Source organism: Lepisosteus platostomus, chromosome 5 (assembly GCF_059453375.1).
Source record: "Lepisosteus platostomus isolate fLepPlt1 chromosome 5, fLepPlt1.hap1, whole genome shotgun sequence".
NCBI classification, from domain to species: domain Eukaryota; kingdom Metazoa; phylum Chordata; class Actinopteri; order Semionotiformes; family Lepisosteidae; genus Lepisosteus; species Lepisosteus platostomus.
This window is the reverse complement of record NC_142615.1, coordinates 17,183,777-17,192,159: the sequence shown is the minus strand read 5'-3', so window position 1 is coordinate 17,192,159 and position 8,383 is coordinate 17,183,777. Positions and strand designations below refer to the sequence as shown.

The following is an 8,383-nucleotide window of genomic DNA, read 5'->3' as shown; positions in this document are numbered from 1 at the left end:
TCAAAGGATGCAGTGCTCCTGAAGGCTCTCAAACCCTGCATTTAAGATGCCTAGCTGTATCCCTCACATGTGGCACCTCAGAATGACTTCTAACCTTACCTGTGGTGTCTTCAGTCCCTATTGCTCAATGCATGGTGTACGTCCTACATACATGTGTCTTGAGAATGAGGAATGGGCCCCTGAGACAGTCATTTGCCTGTTTCACAAATGATCGTATTTTACTAGAGATTCTGTTTGGGATTCAGATGTGCATTCGGATTTATTGGTACATGCCCAGGGCAGTAAGCAGTCTGAGGATTTATTTCCAGACAGCATAGAGCAGTGAAGCAGTGAAGTAGTGCATAAAGCATAAGCAATCATTTATTACATTAATATATGTGAAAATAACATTTTAGCATCATACGTTTAGTATATTTAGTCCCTAATGCCAAGGACTCCAGCAGTCTTACAACCACTGCCCTGTTTGCCTCGCCAGACACGATCTCTATTCTGTTGTAATCCACGATGTTCTTCAGGTGATTTATCATGTCCTTCCTCGCCTGTTGAGAAGCCATCCTGATCTTTTCTGCCGTGGCGTGCTTCATACACACCCTCTTCAAGTGAGCAGGAAGCTGATCAAAAGTATTCAGGCACATCTTGCACACCAGGGGAATCCTCGTGGGTTTCCTTTGAAAATAAATAATACCATCTGTGTATAGAAACAAGCTAAGACTGATTTCTTAAATTATCCTTAATTTTCTCTCTCATAGTTTGAGCATAATGATTTTATTGTATTTATATAAGAATTGCTCATTGCTCCAAAATAAATAATGGTTTCATAAAAAAGTGAACACTTACTTGGTCTCAGTCACAGACTTTCCATTAGAAGCCATTGTGGAGTTCAGCAACTGCAGGTCCTAGAAGTGGGGAAGGAATTTTAAAAGAGAAATTGAATTACAAAACAGAAGGAATGGCTGAGGGATCACTGAAATATATATACAAATTCCAAAGACTGAGTCCATATCTCCTTTAGGTGAGGACAGACTGGATCAAACAAAAACAACATTTGAAGTGAATTGCAAATGTATTGAGTTGTGATGCAACTGTAACTTGAACCTAACATGACTGGGGCGTGCATTTTTGAAATTGCATTTTCACAGCTGAAATACAAAATGAAGCTGATCGCAGTCCAAACTCAAGGTATTGTTGTAAAACTAAATATTCAACATGTTTCTACCTGTCCCTTTTCAGCTCACTCAGAAGTCCACAGCCTGCAGCCTGGTGCCTCTCTGTCTCTCCCCCTCCACACTGCTGGTCCAGTGGAGGTGCTGTTTGATCCTGCAGGATCTGTCCAGTCTTGTATAGTCTTACTGAGCAACACAGGGCTCCCTGGCCCCAGGTACGAACAGTGAGTGTCAGTGCAGAACAGCTCTCTGACACTCTGCTCCCTCACTCCAGCTGATCAGGCCAACTACACAGTGAGGGACCTTAAGGGAAGCAGTATCAGCACTGTGATCGTCACTGTGGGCGGTGAGCAGGTCTACAGTAGGGTCACTAGAGGGCTCTATATTCTTGACAGAGTGTGTTCTTCTATCATCCTCTGTCCTGATTGTCTTTCAGCTCACAGAGACACTGTCACCCTGCAGCCTGAAGCCTCTCTGTCTGTCCCTCTGTTCACTGGAGAGCCAGTGGGGGTGCTGTTTGATCCTGCAGGAGGTGGAAACTGGACCTCAGTGTGTTCTGTCCAGAACAGCACAGCCAGCTGTGTCCCCCAGTACAGTTTTTTTATTTTTGATGATTAGCCATATGTTGATTATAATATTGTACATAATGTATAATTTGAACTCGATATTTTTCAGGAGAGAATGATTGTATATTTTCAGAATAAATTTTGAAACCAAATTATTGTCCCTCGATCTCTGTCTCTCTCTCGTCCTGCTGTCTGTCTGTCCCTGCCTCTCTGTCTCTCTCTTTCAGCCCCGTCTGTCAGTCTGTCTGTCCCTCGATCTCTGTCTCTCTCTCTCCTTCCTCTCTCTCTCTCGGTTTGTTTGTCCCTCAATCTCAATCTTTCTCTTTGCCTGCTGTCTTTCTGTGCCTTCATCTTTGTCTCTCTCTCTCCTTCCTTTCTGTCTGTCTCTCTGTCTGTCCTGCGTTGTCCCAGCTGGGCCTGTCTCCCCGGCTCTCTGCCTTCAGCTCTGTTCGCCGATATCCCACCAGCCCGTCTCTCTCTCAGCCTGTCTCTTGACTTGCAGGAGGAAGAGGAGGTGGAGACAGCTCCTTTGGCAGGAGAGAGGAAGGAGGTCAGTGCTGGTCCCACCCTGCCTCCTGTCCTGTCTGTGGTGGAGTTTGGCCGTCTTGTCTGTCCCTGGGTCTCAGTGTTTCTCTCTTTCAGCCCTGTCTGTCAGTGTCTCTCTCCTCCTCCTCTCTGTCCTCAGTGTGTCTCTCTCCTCCTCCTCTCTGTCCTGTGGTGTCCAGGCAGTGTGTCTCTCTCCTCCTCCTCCTCTCTGTCCTGTGGTGTCCAGTGGGTCAGTATTAGTGGGCTACACCCAGGCTCACTCACTGCGAGTGTGATCTCAGCAGAGTCTCTGTGCTCTTGGGACACTTGACTCACCTGTCTCTCTCTTTCTCTCCCTGTGCTGTCCCTCTCCTGCCCCCTCTCTCCCTCCAAGGACTCCAGCTGGAGGAGGTCCAATCACCACCTCCTGTGAGACAGAAGAAAAAGAAGGTGGGTAATGCTCTGATCCTCTCTTTACTCCTGTCCAGTGTCCAGTCAGTGTGTCTGTATGAACCCCTCTCTCTCTCAGTGCAGTGTTCATGTACTGGAGTGTCCAGTCAGTGTGTCTGTATGAACCCCTCTCTCTCTCAGTGCAGTGTTCATGTACTGGAGTGTCCAGTCAGCGTGTCTGTATGAACCCCTCTCTCTCTCAGTGCAGTGTTCATGTATTGGAGTGTCCAGTCAGTGTGTCTGTATGAACCCCTCTCTCTCTCAGTGCAGTGTTCATGTACTGGAGTGTCCAGTCATGTGTCTGTATGAACCCCTCTCTCTCTCAGTGCAGTGTTCATGTCCTGGAGTGTCCAGTCCGACTCTTAACGTGACTCTCCTGTCTCTGCTTCAGAAGCGCTGGTGCATCTTTTTGAAGTCCCTGAGCTGCATGTCGGTGGAGACAGAAGATCAGGACGAGCCAATGGAAGTGGCGGAGACCGTTGCTCAGGAGAGGAAGAGCGAGGGAGAAGAGGAGCAGGCTGCCGGGAAGGACAAGAAGAGGAAGAGGAGGGGCAGGTGAGCAGACAGGGGGGTGCCGCCCGGTCATGTCTGTGATTCAAGGAGGAGTCTCCTCTTGCTGTTTGATGTCATGGTGACGTCTGTGTCTATGTCCCTCACACCTGCAATAACAATATTCTTTCCAGGTTCCTTTCCTGGTTCTGTGCCTGCTAAGATCTGGACTGGACTGGACTGGACCGGAGCTGAGGGGCCCTAGACTGGACTGGACCTAAGCTGAGGGTCCCCAGACTGGACGTAATCTGTATTGTAATTTTTGTTCTTTTGTTAAGCATCATTAAAATGGTTTTAAAAAAAAATCTGTTTAGCTTTTGTTTTTTTCCCTCCCCCCCACCGAAACGAATGAACAGAGTCTGTCCTTCTCTTTCATCCCGGAGAGTTTGTGGTTGACGGATTGAGGCTGAGAGCCCTCGTCGTCGGCGAGCCACCAGTTGGCGAGAATATAGCAGGGGGGGCATCGTGTCCAATACTCCTTGAAACGAGACAGATTTCAAGCCACCTCCGTCTGAAGAGCAGGAAGTCGACCACGAAGTCCAGGGTGTCCTAGGAAGCTCTTTAGCCATCGTTTGCCCAGCAGCCATCTCACCCTGCAGCTCCCAGCTGGCAGCCCCCTCCCCACTGGAGCCCAGCAGGTGGGAGCTTGGTCAGTACCTGGAGGGGAGACTCCTGGGAAAAACTGAGGTTGCTGCTGGGAGAGGTGTGAGTGGGGCCAGCAGGGGGCGCTCTCACCCTGCGGTCTGTGTGGATCCTGATGCCCCAGTATAGTGACGGGGGACACTGGACTGTAAACAGGCGCCGTCCTTCGGATGAGACGTCAAACCGAGGTCCTGACTCTCTGTGCTCATTAACAATCCCGGGGTGTCTCTGGAGAAGAGTAGGGGTGTTACCCCAGTGTCCTGGCCTGATTCCCCCCCTGGTCTTGACCCATCATGGCCTCCTACTCACACCCCTCTCTGAACTGGCTCCATCCCTCTGCTCTCCTCCCCACTGAGAGCTGCTGTGTGCTGAGCGGACTGGAGCATCATCCAGGTGGGGGCTGCACACTGGGGGGGCTGGAGGGGATCCCCCTGACCTGGGAAGAGCTCTGAGTGGAGGGTCCAGACTTATTAATTATTATTATTATTCGTGCTGCACTGGGCTTCAGTCCTGGTAGTGAGAGGGGGACTCTGTGATCAGGACAGATACTTATGACTGTATAATAATACACAATAGAAATGGAAAACAGGGTAGCGCTGTAGTCTCTTCGAAACGTTTTGAACTGCCAGAAGAAGTTTTCACAACCCGGACTCATGAAGGTACAGGTCTTCTCCCTTCCCTATGGTTTCCTGGTGATTGCTCCCGTTTTGAACGGAGTTTAATGTTGCGTTTCTACTTTATTAGAGAGAGGCACTGAACATCCTGTGATGGACTGGTGTCCTGTCCAGGGTTTGTGAGTGTGTGTGTGTCCTGTGATGGACTGCTGTCCTGTCCAGGGTGTATGAGTCTGTGTGTGTCCTGTGATGGGCTGGTGTCCTGTCCAGGGTGTGTGAGTGTGTGTGTGTCCTGTGATGGTCTGCTGTCCTTTCCAGGGTGTGTGTGTGTACTGTAATGGACTTATATCCTGTGAAGGACTGCTGTCCTTTCCAGGGTGTGTGTGTGTACTGTAATGGACTTATATCCTGTGAAGGACTGCTGTCCTGTCCAGGGTGTGTGTGTGTCCTGTGATGGACTGGTGGATCACAATATTAATTCTCCTCCTTGATTCCCTCCTTCATCGCCAGAGTGAAAGCGGGACACGGCAGTAAAAGCTCAGCCCTGCGGGTGGTGGTCCTCTCGGCCACACGGGGGCGCTGTGGCTCCACGGGGGGGGGTTATGTTCACGTCCCGCTGGGAATCGCACTGACGCGGCGGAGTTCGTGAACGTCCCAGACACCAAGAAAACGAGAGAGAGAAAAAAGGTCGTTTTCGGGGTTCAAGAAGCAACCCCGAGATTCAGGGAGTTTCCCCGCTGAGCTTACTCTGCCGAAAACACGCAGGTTTTATTTTTTTCCCGTGCCCCCCCTCACACTGGCCGTTTCTGTAGCGTGAAGTTGTGTTTTTTTGCGCGGCGGTCGGTGAGGGGCGAAATTGTATTTATTTTTTTCCCCACGGTTTGAAACAGAAACAGCCGGGTGGTATTGTAGAGAGGTCGACATGCCTGGTTTTCCTCGTCTGCGAAGCCCGTTTTTTTTTGGGGGGGGGGGGGGTCGTGAGGTCCCACGCAGCGCTCGGAAAAGAAAATGGCGTTTCTTTTCCCCGCAGTACGGGGGGGTACCCGTGTTTTTTGGACGTGTCGTGGCCCGAAATTTCCGCCCTTGGGCGCTAGAGGGGAGTGGAGGTTGGTCTTTCTTTGATTTGGGGTTCGGGGGGGGGTCCTAATTTCACTGAACCAAACCCCACGGAAACCCGTGTTGGACGTGGGGGTGCTGAATGCACCCTTGACGTGATTTTGTCTTTAAATTCAAGTGCAGCTTTTGTAACCCTTGGGCCGGAAACAGCTGGACCCGTTTCCCCAGCCTGTCCGAGGTGGCGACTACCGGGGTCGTACAGGGACACCCGGCTGGGTGCGATGTCACGGAGGCGTCACAATGAGCCGCCTGACGTCACAGAGCGGCGGATTCTAGCGGGGGGCGGCGCCGGAGCCCCATGAGCTCAAAGGAGTGAAGAGAGAAGAGGAGGAAAGCACTATATAGTCCTTTCTAAACACGTGTTTCTTCCAATAAAGTTACTTCGACTTCAATCGTTAGTTTCAGCTTCAGAATCGCTCTTCAATATCCCCGTGAAATCGGTAAGTCAGTCAAAAGCGCCGCTGGCGAGAAATAACAAAATAAGTGGAGAAATAAGTTGTTTTTTTTACCGTTACTCCACTCTTATGGGTGTGATTGTGCTGTAAAAAGATATTGAGAGGAGGTGCATCTCTACACAAATAGTGACGGGGGTGTGTAACAAAGCCAATACCCTGGCTTCTCTCCAGACACAGCTGGGTGAGCTCCTCCAGTCAGGACAGGAGGCTCTACTGTACACAGAGGGTGGCGGGGGTGTGGAACAAAGCTGATACCCTGGCTCTTCTCCAGACACAGCTGGGTGAGCTCCTCCAGTCAGGACAGGAGGCTCTACTGTACACAGAGGGTGGCGGGGGTGTGGAACAAAGCTGATACCCTGGCTTCTCTCAGGACACAGCTGGGTGAGGTCCTCCAGTCAGGACAGGAGGCTCTTCTGTACACAGAGGGGGGCGGGGGTGGGGAACAAGCCGCCCAGCTGTGTGGCTCCGCCCCCTCCCCTCCCCTCTGTGACTCTGCTTGTCTCGGCAGGACGATGGACCGACAGAGATGCCGCACGGCCGTGCGCGGTCGCAGCAGGACCCGGGCCCGGCGAGGCGTCGTAAGTCCACCCCTGCCGCCCACCGTTCAGCGTCCAGCGTCCAGCCCTCCTCCGACTGGCCTCTCCGCCCCCAGCAGCGCTCGCTGTATTATAATAATAATAATAATAAACTTCACTGATAGAGCACCTTTCACAGACATTGCAGCGCAAAGCGCTTGACAGACCAGGTCTCACGGTAACACCTCCAGACGAGGAGAGACACTTCCAGTGGTGATCTTGACTGAGCACACGCCTCGGCTCAAGAGACAGGGTCGCGGGTCCGAGAAATACCAAGCTGCAGGTCCATTATGGCCTTCTGAGAGCACAGATTGCCTCTGGATGTCCCACACTCTTCCTGGACCCACTGTAGAGACTCACCTGTCCAGACTCTTCCTGGACCCACTGTAGAGACTCACCTGTCCAGACTCTTACTGGACAGACTGTACACACTCACCTGTCCAGACTCTTACTGGACACACTGTACACACTCACCTGTCCAGACTCTTCCTGGACACACTGGACACACTCACCTGTCCAGACATTCACTGGACACACTGGATACACTCACCTGTCCGGACTCTTACTGGACACACTGTACACACTCACCTGTCCAGACTCTTACTGGACAACACTGTAGAGACTCACCTGTCCAGACTCTTACTGGACCCACTGTAGAGACTCACCTGTCCAGACTCTTCCTGGACACACTGGACACACTCACCTGTCCAGACTTTCACTGGACACACTGGATACACTCACCTGTCCGGACTCTTACTGGACACACTGTACACACTCACCTGTCCAGACTCTCACTGGACACACTGGTCAGACTCACCTGTCCAGACTCTTACTGGACACACTGGTCAGACTCACCTGTCCAGACTCTCACTGGACACACTGTAGAGACTCACCTGTCCAGACTCTCACTGGACACACTGTACACACTCACCTGTCCACACTCTCACTAAACACACTGTAGAGACTCACCTGTCCAGACTCTCACTGGACACACTGTACACACTCACCTGTCCGGACTCTTACTGGACACACTGTAGAGACTCACCTGTCCAGACTCTCACTGGACACACTGTACACACTCACCTGTCCAGACTCTCACTGGACACACTGGACACACTCACCTGTCCACAGTCTCACTGGACACACTGTAGAGACTGCCCAAGGCCCCTAGTCTCGACACGACTGGGCTTGGCTATTTGGTTAGAGCTGTCTCGGAGATGGGCTGTTTGGCGTTTTCACAGGTCACACCGGTCAGGCCGAACCCGGACTGGCAGCGGGAGAGGTCCCGGCCCAAGTCCCGGTGCTTTTCCGTAAGTCTGACCCGGTCGCCTTCCGCGAAACTGGACCGGCCGCCCTGTGGTGGGCCCGGTGCCCCACATCTACCCTACAGCTCCCCCCACTGACCCCTAAACTCCCGATACCCTACAGCTCCCCACACTGACCCCTAAACTCCCGATACCCTACAGCTCCCCCCACTGACCCCTAAACTCCCGATACCCTACAGCTCCCCACACTGACCCCTAAACTCCCGATACCCTACAGCTCCCCACACTGACCCCTGTAGATTAAGCCGGTTCAGGGAGCTGAATATGTAATCATAGGGGCTCTCTGAAGGCACCAGTTCTGTAGGGTTTGGGCATTTACTGAGACAATTATTAATTGTAGCAGTAAATCACAAAGTTGATTCTTTTGATGGCTTTAGAATCCAACCATGCGACATAACTCAAA

At 51.7% G+C, this 8,383-nt stretch overlaps 1 long non-coding RNA gene across 1 annotated transcript; it reads right to left on the bottom strand.

The window, feature by feature from the left end:
• Positions 1 to 335: 335 nt before the first annotated feature.
• LOC148664284 (uncharacterized) lies at positions 336 to 1,018 on the bottom strand. Its single transcript, XR_015936480.1, has 2 exons — positions 838 to 1,018; positions 336 to 666 (listed from the first exon to the last, which is right to left on the bottom strand). It is a non-coding gene; the product is annotated as an uncharacterized LOC148664284 (long non-coding RNA).
• Positions 1,019 to 8,383: the final 7,365 nt, after the last annotated feature.